The sequence below is a fragment of the Quercus suber genome, unplaced genomic scaffold, assembly GCF_002906115.3.
Source record: "Quercus suber isolate HL8 unplaced genomic scaffold, Cork oak 2.0 scaffold_41, whole genome shotgun sequence".
Classification (NCBI taxonomy): domain Eukaryota; kingdom Viridiplantae; phylum Streptophyta; class Magnoliopsida; order Fagales; family Fagaceae; genus Quercus; species Quercus suber.
The window spans coordinates 322,009-334,120 of record NW_027069506.1 but is presented as its reverse complement, the minus strand read 5'-3'; the positions used below and the strand labels follow the sequence as shown (position 1 = coordinate 334,120).

Genomic DNA, 12,112 nt, shown 5'->3' with positions numbered 1-12,112 from the left:
CCATGTTAGAAGACATCTTCACTAATGGTGTAGACAAAGACTCTAGGCTCTAAGAACTTGGCTATGATACCACTTTGTTGGCTTTACAGAACCTTGACTAAATTTCAACAAAGTACTCACAAGAAAGAGATGAGTGAAAATTTTATTAGAGTACTTCAAACTCACAAACAAAGAGATTAGGCTACTGCCTTGAGAGCTCACCACAACTTTTTCTCTCATATACTTTCACATCATACTTCTATCCCTTTTTATAGGGTAAAGTTATAAGAGCTGTCATTATTGTCATAACTCTTTGTTTCATAACAAAAAATTCTAGAATGTAGAAAACTCAAAGACACAAATGTTATAAAATGACAAAAGACACAAATAGTTATGAAAAAACAAAAAAACACAAATTGTTATAAAATATTAAGAGACACCTTTTGGTTTACCACTTTTAACAAGTTCTACAGTCTAAGACACCAATAATAGCTCCACCAAATGACTAAAATCTTTTGCAGCAATGCCATTCAGGCTAGCAGCGACTTGTAGTGTATGTTTGAGGGCTTGGGTCTTATCTCTCATCACCTTCCCTTTTTCATGTCCCAAAATGAGTTCCAAGCTATTGAGCAATCCACTCTTAGTGAGATTTCCATCCTCAACTTTAACACCAATCTCCCACACTTCCTCTACCATTCTTCCAGTCATGTGATGGTTAATTAGCAAAGAACGGCCTTGAAATCAGTGGCACACCATTTGCAATACTCTCGGCCACAGAGTTGCTACCACATTGTGTCACAAACGTCGCTATTGAAGCATGCGCTAGTACTTGGGTCTGAGGTGTCCATGCCACTATTTCCCCTTGCATCCCAATTCTCTTAACAAACTCTTTGGGTAACAGATCTTTTATATTATCCTTGAGAGACCAAAGAAATGGAATTCCACTCACTTATAGTGCCTCCGCCAGTGCTATTAACTCATTATGCGGTGGTGTAGCCACAGTTCCAAAGCTTATATACGTGACCAACCTTTCCTTTTGCTCATCTAACCATGCCATGCATCCCGTTAAATCCAAACTCGACTGTGATGGCAGCGATGCTGTGTAAAAACCCATATTAAGCACCTTTTGAAACTTCAATTTGAGATCACGATTGAGAAGAGGAGGGTTTAGTTCTTCATAAGAGTTCAACACCACAGCACTAGCTCGTGGTAACACTAATCCAACTTGATTAAGCATGTGTGAGAAAAGTGACCCTTCTATGTTCTCTGACAGCACCTCCTTAGGTAAGTCCGAAACACGCATTTGTGACAATCCTGGAATGAATTCCAAGGTTGCACCTTTAACTTCAAGTTCAGCACCAGACTTATTGACAAAATGTTCGCGGATATGGTCTTTATAAAGGTGAGCTGAAAGAGAGCCTGGCAAAGGAGCCCAAACTGGGATCCAAGGCACATGCAAATCCTCAGCAAGCTCCACGGCAAATGTCAAGAATGCATCGGAGATCAAGTAAGAGATTTTCTTATCAGTCTCTGACACTGCCACTTCTAAGCCTCCTATCAGAATATTGAGAAGAATCATGAGAAGCAAGAAGACTTGACTGAATCAATGATAAGGAAAGCTGCATCAGTGAAGGAAGAAGCAATACAAACAAGAAAAACAACAGTAGCTTAAATAATAAAGCTGTGTGTAGCTTAGTGTATTTATAACTGAATAGTTAGTTATAGCACGTGAGAATGGTTGTTAGTGTATAGTGTCACACGTGAGAAAGTTTGTTAGTTTTCATTTTGGGAGTTAGTTTCCAACTCTTTTTTGTGTATAAATTGTACTTGTACATTGTAGATTCGTCTAATTCAATGCAATAGAGAAAGATTTTCCTCTGTTTTCTGATACCTCTTTTGAAGTTTTCTGGCGAGGCCTTAATGAAAAGTTCCACAGCCTCAATTGGATTTGAGGAAAGAACATGGCCCTCTGGCACTCCATCGACCACATCATAGGTTTTTATGTTGGGGGAGATCATCATGTCTGGTTTTGCTGTGGAGAAGAGTGAATGATTGGACTTTTGTATGTTTAAGAATGAGAAGTGAACGCTTGGAGCACCGTTTGCTAATTTGAGAGACAGAGTCAAGAGAGACAAGGGGTGGCTGCCGAATGGGAATGCCACACAGCCAAATGTTTGTGCGGAGAGGTTTCCATCATCACTGACATTATGATGGGTTAGATAGACTCTTCTGAATAAAGTAAAGTAAAGGAGAGTAGTGTGCGTGAGATATTGCTCAGTACTCTTCTCTTACTACCAGTCTTATACAAGGATCATGACCAATTGGTGGAATCATGTTGCAATGAATGGCTCATAACTACCTGTCCTATACAAAGATTAAGGGACCATTTTACTGATTATATTTTTGACTTTATTTAAGAACTGAACCAAGTTTATACTAATATTGGTGAAGGAGTAGGTATTTCATGAGCGTGTTTATGGAATTCACTTGTTAGTGAGATAAAGGTTTCATGCATTCGATGAATACGAGAGTTTTGCATGAATGAAGAGAGAAAAAACATAAAAAGTGGCCGGGGGACGGTGAATTGTTTATGAAAGCTCAAATCACAATTTACAGTTTATATTTTTTTTTTTACCACCAAAAAAAAAAAAATGTCTATATATTTTATCACGTGTACGGTAATGAGCCATAAATTGTGGGCTCTCGATGAAAAATAAAATAAAAAGTTGAAAAAGTGGGGATGGTGATTGGTAAATTGCTTATATATTTTATGACGTGCATGATTATGAACTGTAGACACTTGCCTTTTTTATTTAAATTTTAAATGTTACTTTGCCTACCAATATACTGTTATAGTTGCGTTTTAATTTGAACTTTTTTATGACTGGTCTTTTTTCCCCCATTAATTTATAATTGTTCATGTAAGGATAGCCTATAAGCTTTTGGGAGGAGAGTTTGATTAGATCTTTTTTTTTCAACTAAATTATAGGATTTTCTATTATATATATATAAATGATTTCATCTTTAAATTTTTGTTCATTTATTTGTGAAAAAATAACGAATTAAAATATAAAAAAATAAAGAACCTTTTAACTAAGATTTGATTGGCGTTACATATTTATGTTTAGATTTAGAAATCTAGTGCAATCAGCATTTGTTGTGAGATGCAAAAGTTAAATACGGCAAAAAAGTAAGATATTAGGGTTTTTTTTTTTTTTTTTTTTTTTTTTTTTAACTTTTATAGCTCACAACTAAATGGTAATTGATGGTGCTTATTGAAAATATATGAATAAATAAATGAATGGGTTTGCATACCTAGTCATTGTTTAATAAATAAACTTTATAACTTGCAAACAAGAGTTACTATACCTAAATGAGTAAATGACCAATATCAATTTTATTTAAAAACATTGACATGTCTAAAAATTTTATGAATTAGTAATTGAAACTTCTTGTTATAGTTTATTTTACAGGAATGTACATATCCTTTTTTTAATTTAGAAACGAGCTCAAAATTTTAGATTTTTTTTTAATTAAGTAGAAACATACTCAAAAATTAGAAGTGTTTTGAATGTAAAAAGTTAACTTTCAAGGTTGAGGGCTGAATGCATCAACAAATAATTCTAGTTATGTGGTGGTCTTGGTAAAGGGGGATTGAGGAATCACAGATTAATAGTTGTTAAGCAATAATGAAGCACGATATTGGCAGAGGAAGATTAAGGGGGTGTTTGGATTTCTAGTTTCCATAACTTAAAACTCAAAAATGGTGGGACCCATGACTCAAAAGCTTGTTTGGATTTCAATAACTCTATTTCCAATTTTTGTTTCCATCACTCAATTATCTGATTTTTGAGTGGTAAGTTATGGAAACTGAAAACACATTTTAGCTGTTTTTAGTTTCCATAACTTTGTTTTCAATGACATTTTTGTAATTAAACACACATATAAAGACCCACTATCAGTGCTTGTCAAGTCCGGCTCCCCCTTTCACGTCCCCACCAACAGTTTTTCCTTTACACAAAAAACCCAGCCCACAGAAACTCTTTTTCGTTCCCAAATCCAAGCACATCACACTTCATCCCCTTTGCCTAGCCACACTGACTGAGCCCTCACCTCATCCAACTCGCGGCGAACACAACGGCAAAGTTCTGGGCTTGGGTTCTCATTTTTTTTTTTTCTTCTTCTTCTTTTCTTTTTATTTCACTGGGTTTCCATTCCTTTTTTCTCTTTTCGAGTTTGTCGAGGTTGTCACCGTTGTTGATGTTGATGTAGTTGTTGCTGCTGTTGTGGCTATGGTGGGTTTTGGAGTTTTTAAGGAGCGGTGGTTTTCTTTTTTTGGTTTTTGGAAACGAAAAATACTGGATAGCCATTTGGTTAAGTTGTAGATCTGGGAAAAGCATGAAAATAAAGATCATGGTGGACTTGATTAAAATATTTGTTAACATGGATGAAGAGAAAAGCAGAGAAAAACAGGGGAAAATGAAGGGGAGAGGTAGGGGAGAGAGAGAGAGAGAGAAGTCAACTGACATTGGGTCAGTGTGTGAATCCCACAAACAGTTGAAAAATATTGAGTGATGAGAAGTGACGGTGCCAAACGGGGTGGGGTGTAGGGAGTTGGGTATTTTAAGTGATGAATGATGAGTGACGAGTGACGGAAATTGAATGAGAAGTGATGAGTTATCCAAAAAAAAAAAAAATCCAAACAAGGCCTAACCATAATGAGCCATAAATTGTGGGCTCTCGATGAAAAATAAAATAAAAAGTTGAAAAAGTGGGGATGGTGATTGGTAAATTGCTTATATATTTTATGACGTGCATGATTATGAACTGTAGACACTTGCCTTTTTTATTTAAATTTTAAATGTTACTTTGCCTACCAATATACTGTTATAGTTGCGTTTTAATTTGAACTTTTTTATGACTGGTCTTTTTTCCCCCCATTAATTTATAATTGTTCATGTAAGGATAGCCTATAAGCTTTTGGGAGGAGAGTTTGATTAGATCTTTTTTTTTTCAACTAAATTATAGGATTTTCTATTATATATATATAAATGATTTCATCTTTAAATTTTTGTTCATTTATTTGTGAAAAAATAACGAATTAAAATATAAAAAAATAAAGAACCTTTTAACTAAGATTTGATTGGCGTTACATATTTATGTTTAGATTTAGAAATCTAGTGCAATCAGCATTTGTTGTGAGATGCAAAAGTTAAATACGGCAAAAAAGTAAGATATTAGGGTTTTTTTTTTTTTTTTAAACTTTTATAGCTCACAACTAAATGGTAATTGATGGTGCTTATTGAAAATATATGAATAAATAAATGAATGGGTTTGCATACCTAGTCATTGTTTAATAAATAAACTTTATAACTTGCAAACAAGAGTTACTATACCTAAATGAGTAAATGACCAATATCAATTTTATTTAAAAACATTGACATGTCTAAAAATTTTATGAATTAGTAATTGAAACTTCTTGTTATAGTTTATTTTACAGGAATGTACATATCCTTTTTTTAATTTAGAAACGAGCTCAAAATTTTAGTTTTTTTTTTTAATTAAGTAGAAACATACTCAAAAATTAGAAGTGTTTTGAATGTAAAAAGTTAACTTTCAAGGTTGAGGGCTGAATGCATCAACAAATAATTCTAGTTATGTGGTGGTCTTGGTAAAGGGGGATTGAGGAATCACAGATTAATAGTTGTTAAGCAATAATGAAGCACGATATTGGCAAAGGAAGATTAAGGGGGTGTTTGGATTTCTAATTTCCATAACTTAAAACTTAAAAATGGTGGGACCCATGACTCAAAAGCTTGTTTGGATTTCAATAACTCTGTTTCCAATTTTTGTTTCCATCACTCAATTATCTGATTTTTGAGTGGTAAATTATGGAAACTGAAAACACATTTTAGCTGTTTTTAGTTTCCATAACTCTGTTTTCAATGGCATTTTTGTAATTAAACACACATATAAGGACCCACTATCAGTGCTTGTCAAGTCCGGCTCCCCCTTTCACGTCCCCACCAATAGTTTTTCCTTTACACAAAAAACCCAACCCACATAAACTCTTCTCCATTCCCAAATCCAAGCACATCACACTTCATCCCCTTTGCATAGCCACGCCGACTGAGCCCTCACCTCATCCAACTCGTGGCGAACACAATGGCAAAGTTCTGGGCTTGGGTTCTCATTTTTTTTTTTTTTTCTTCTTCTTCTTTTCATTTTATTTCACCGGGTTTCCATTCCTTTTTTTCTCTTTTCGAGTTTGTCGAGGTTGTCACCGTTGTTGATGTTGATGTAGTTGTTGTTGCTGTTGTGGCTATGGTGGGTTTTGGAGTTTTTAAGGAGTGGTGGTTTTCTTTTTTTGGTTTTTTGAAACGAAAAATACTGGATAGCCATTTGGTTAAGTTGTAGATCTGGGAAAAGCATGAAAATAAGGATCATGGTGGACTTGATTAAAATATTTGTTAACATGGATGAAGAGAAAAGCAGAGAAAAACAGGGGAAAACGAAGGGGAGAGAGAGAGAGAGAGAGAGAGAGAAGTCAACTGACATTGGGTCAGTGTGTGAATCCCACAAACAGTTGAAAAATATTGAGTGATGAGAAGTAACGGTGCCAAACGGGGTGGGGTGTAGGGAGTTGGGTATTTTAAGTGATGAGTGATGAGTGACGGAAATTGAATGAGGAGTGATGAGTTATCCAAAAAAAAAAAAAATCCAAACAAGGCCTAACCTTCACCGAGCTCTAAAAAAAAGGAAACTTTAAGAATAATAGGTTTGTTTGGATAAAGGTGTTTTAAAGTGTGTTTCAAAAAAATAGCATTTTTAAAACGTGCGCTTTTAAAACACAAATTTTAAAACCACAAATAAGTGTTTGATAAAAATATAAAAAAGTGTTTTTTTTTTTAATTTTTAAAGTCACAATAAGTGTTTGGATAATGATAATATAAAATATAGTTGTATTGGGTGTAAATTCCCAAAAATGACTTAACTATTCTTTCTCTATTTATCATTTTTCAGTCTCTTCTTTTCAAGTCCCCCATGACTATGGCGCTACTCCATATTGAATTTTTGCTTTTTTCATTCCAATTTTTTACTGTGCCCACAACTTTTAGGTCATGAAAAAGGTGAGCTAGTAACAAGGAAACAACAAGCTAGAGAGGAGAGACAATAACTAAAGAGAAGATAGACAACAACAAGGCATGGTGACAAGGCAATTCAATTGTAAGAGAATATTTTAAGAATTTCACAGCTAAATGAAACTTTGATCTGGAAAAGCAGTTTGGGCTTTACACCAATGTTTTCTATGGAACTACTTGTTATTGCATTTTGAAACCGTGCCTTTTTGCCATTTCAAAAACATGATTTTTAGTAAAACACAAAACCAAACACATGGCTTCTAGTGTTTTCTTCCAATAACACGCCTTTTAATTTAGAAAACAAGGGGCCAATTGAGAGTGAACAAAAAAAAAAAAAAAAAAAAAAATCCAAAGTCATGAGAGAAAAATGAGTTTTTATCTTCAAAATATGAGTAAACTTGTTTGACAAGCAAGTTAACCCTAAACCAAGCCACTTTTTAATGGTTGGATTATGTCAAGTTAACATATTTGGGTCAATTTTTTCTAGTTTTACTAGTGATTCATTTACATTAATCCATAATGGATAGCCTTGTTGTAACTTGGTTGTCCAAGCTTTCTTTAACTTGCTATACCTCTGAAGTTTCCAAAAATTATTAGGATAATATGTCACATGTAGATAGTTTATCTTTTAGTTCGAATGATACTTTTTAATGTTTTTAATGGAGGCGTCTCGTATTTAAATTCTCTCTCCACTTAAAACATATAAAAGGTCACTACGGTGACACATAAAGATATCTTAAAATCTCCTGAAATATTTAAGTATCCAAATTCCTCCACTCTTAATTGTCAAATTATTATAAAATTTAAAAAAAAAATTAAGAAAAAAAAAACCAAAAAAAGGGGTCAAAGTTCTAAAGCAAGCAGTATTCATGGAGCCCATTGAAAAGGAAATACGAAAATTGGTGGCCACAAAGGCAAAACGCTCATTGAATGAAAGCCGTAAGTTGCACACCTACCCTTGGGAATTCATGGGACATTCACCTACTCTGTGAAAAGCAAAGAATTTTTACACTGAAAACTACTATTAATATCCTTTTTTTTAATTTAAAAAAAAATGTTAAAATTATTACCAATTTTACTACATAAAAGGTTTATAAAATACAAATTGACATGATAATTAATGTAATTGGTAGATTTCAAAATATAATAAATAAATGTTTGAATTATTTTTTATGGTTGATGACACATTAATTTATAATATTTCTGTGGGTTTCAGTTAGATCAACTGATAAAGTCTCTGATGGTTGTGTAAGAGATCTGAGGTTCAATCCCTGCCTATACCAAAAGCTAATTAGTGTCTTGGTCTGATGATAAAAAGTTATCATCAGAAGCGGACGTCATATGTTGAAACTCTAAAAAAAATTGTAATATTCCTAACATCATTGTATAAAGTATCGTTTTTTAAAAAAATAATAATAATAACTTAAAATATGGGAGAATTCTAATTTGTTATAGGGGCAAAAAATTTCTAATATAATAGAGCATTATGAGGTCCAACCAACGTCTGTCTTTATAATCAAACGTAACATAGTACTTGTGTGTGTCTATATATATATTATAAACTGATTTGTCAAATGAGTATTGCAACTTGTGGTTCTCTATGCTTAAACATCCTTAGATTTCTGGGAAAAAAAAAATCCTTAGATTATAGCTTATCAATCCATCCAGTATATTATGTGGTGGAAGCTAGAGAATATAAAACTGTAAGATGAATTAGATATAAGATGACCTGTAGTAACTTTTTTTTTTTTTTTGAGAATGATGACCTGTAGTAACTTGGTTGTCCAAGTGTTTCTAATTTGGTATCATATAACCATCATATCATTATTACTTGAAATTTATTGCTATAGTTAGCAGATGAGAAAAAATAAGCTTATTTTTAATTACTTATGAGCTTATAAATCTTCACTGTTTTCAACTTCCCATGTAACTTCTTTCATGTTTAAGACTCTCCATCTTGCCCTTTCTTGCCTCTTCCTCTCCTCATTGAACCCAACCAGTTTATACATATTCAGTTGCCACTGTCCCTATAAAATTCCTCACAAATTAGTCTTGCAAGGAGCTCTGTAGTTAAAGCTCTTGAAAGGACAGAACTACTATGCCTCAGGTAGTCCAAGATGGTCTAAATGATGGGCTTCACAAGTTCATGTCTTCATTGGAGAATCCAAAATTCAACCATTTCTTCCTCAAAAGAAATTTGTAAACAAATGCAATCAGTTACTCTTCCCATCTACATTTGGATAGCAGTGAATCACAACTAACTGTAAGCAATTAGATTTGACAACTCCTTTCACATGAATATGTATCCTTCATTACTCATTACTTTAGGCTTTTGCTCACATGAATATGTATCCTTCATTAATCATTACTTTAGGCTTCTGTTGTTGTAGCAAGCTAGATGATATTGTTGGTGATCATGATAACATTAGTTGGTGTTTGAAATTTCTATTAAGAAAAATAGGACTTATGAATTAATTAATGAATTAGCTTTTAATTTTAAATTTTTTTTTAAAGATGGATTATCCAAGTATAGTCTCTTTTCAAAATGTTGTTTGGCTTGGTTTATTTAAAGAGTCTCTTGTATTCTAAATGTCCTCGGAAACTTACATTTTGACTTCAAATGTCAAATTCCTGATACTTGATCTTCTCTAATTAGCCTGCCAATCTTTGTGTTGTTTTGTGAACCATTCATGTTGAACAGGGGTGATTCTCCCACTGGGCCATTTAGTCAATTGCCTAATGCTCCAAGTGGATGGTCCCATGATTATGCATTAGCTAGATATGTTCATGTCCAATCACATTACACCACCTAGCTAATAATATCCTACTTTCATTTCAATTTTACACACTCTATCTCTCGTTGAAGCATAGCTTTTATTTTATGGTGATCTATGGTTTTGAGGTTTTTAAGTTGTGACCTACAAAGGTAAACTTTTTCTTCTTAGTCTCTTTGGTGCTTTTTGGGTGGTTGGTTTTCTCATGTGGGTTTTTAGAATTTGGTTTATTTATAAGGTATGTGTATGTGGGTTTGTTTTAAAGTTGTGCTTTTTGATGTGATTTTGTGGCTGTGATCTCTTTTTGCACCATGTAATATTTGAAATTTTAAGGTTTTGTTATGTGGGTATTTGAACTTTGACCTCTACATGAGATATTTGTAAATGGGTGCCCTTCAAAAACTTCAAGAGCTATTTTTTATATTCTGTATTGTTGGACTGCTTTGGTTTTGAGGATTTTTTGTCCTCTAAAAAAGGAAATATCGAATGAATGGTTGTACATTGTAAGATCATACGATTTCTGCCCAGTTCTTAAGAAGATATTAATTGTAGAGAGAATCAAATTTTCATGATATAATTTGAGAATTCAAACTTCTATTGTACCCAAAAAATTTATGTTGGTTAGACTCATTAGCGAAAGTCATCAAATAATTTTGTTGATACATTGTTTGCAATACTTATGTAGGAGACTACTATTATAAACAAGTACAATTGAAAGGAAGTATGATGATGATGATCTTTGTTGTTGCGTGGTTCTACTCATTTGATGTATGGTTTTGTGTGGTAGCAGATTTGAATATGTGTGTGCTCCATTCGGTTTCTTAGAATGTCTAAGGGAATAGGAAGAAATTCAGTATATTTCCTTTAGTTTTATTATAACTTAGAAGTGGAGAGGAGGAAAACAAATCAATTTGCATATATATAGGCTTTTTTGAAACTTGGGTTTTGGAAACCAATGCGTTATAGAAACTTAGGTTTAGAATATGTATTTCCTTCGCTAAGTTCTCTAAACTACCTTATGTGAAATAGGGAAAATGTTTTGTACAGAAAATATTGTTAATGCTCAATTTAATTTCTTCCCATTCTTGGTGCACAGTAGCATATTTATTTTCATTATCCACATCATATTTGAATAAAATATCTAAATATTTTTTTACTCTAATGCATAATAATAATAATAATAATCAAAGTCTTTTCTAAAACGGTTCATTGAATATAGAAGTCATCAAATATTATAAAAATGACTCTTTGTTTGCTTGATTAATTAATAATACAAATGTATGACCACCGCACACCTTTGGTGTGATGGTCACTCTATAAGTATAAGTGCTTGTGAGGTATGAAGGATAAGGGCCAAGTTCAAGTCTCCAAGAGGGAGATTCACACATATAAGTACTTAGATTAGGCTAGAGTAGAATTTCTATCTTATATAAAAAATAATAATAATAATAATACAAATGTATGACTATATGAGTATATTCTTTATTGTTTTAATTAAATTAAATGACAATCAATTGCCGCCTCCATTATATCAGGAAAAAAAAAAAGTTTTAGGTTTTAATTTTTTTATTAATTATTATCAATAAATCATAATAATCATTCATATAACAGTTACATTCTTACTCATATATATATATATATATAGTCCACAAGTATGAGAGTAATATTCAACAGCACAAAAATTTACACCATGATTTGTCTTCTTTTCATTTTTCTACTTCTTTTTTTTTTTTTATCATTATTATTTTTATTATGTCAATTTAAATTTTTTGTTTAATTTTTTGTAAAATCCATGTTTACTCTACACTACATATAATTATGAATTTTCTATGGTTTACTATATATTTGATGGCTGATTCAAATGATATCTTGACTAAATTTTGTTTGAATAATTTGATAAGTTCTATTATACTTTTTTTTTTTTTTTTTGGTAATGTAAGTTTATTAACTTATTGGAACATGCAAATCCTCAGCAACCTCCACAGAAAATGTCAAGAATGCATCGGTGAGCAAGCAAGAGATTTTCATACCATTCTCTGCCTCGGCCATTTCTAAGCCTCTTCTGAAGTTTTCTGGCGAGACCTTAATGAAAAGTTCTACACCCTCAATTGGATTTGGGAAAAGAACATGGCCCTTCGGCACTCCATCTGCCACATCATAGGCTTTTATGTTAGGCAAAATCTCGTCTAGGCTTTGCTGTGGAGAAGAGTGAATGGT

At 32.7% G+C, this 12,112-nt stretch overlaps 1 pseudogene; it reads right to left on the bottom strand.

Moving 5' to 3' along the window:
* Positions 1-453: 453 nt before the first annotated feature.
* Positions 454-12,112, bottom strand: part of LOC112037081 (anthocyanidin 3-O-glucosyltransferase 7-like) — a 12,753-nt pseudogene continuing 1,094 nt past the window's right edge.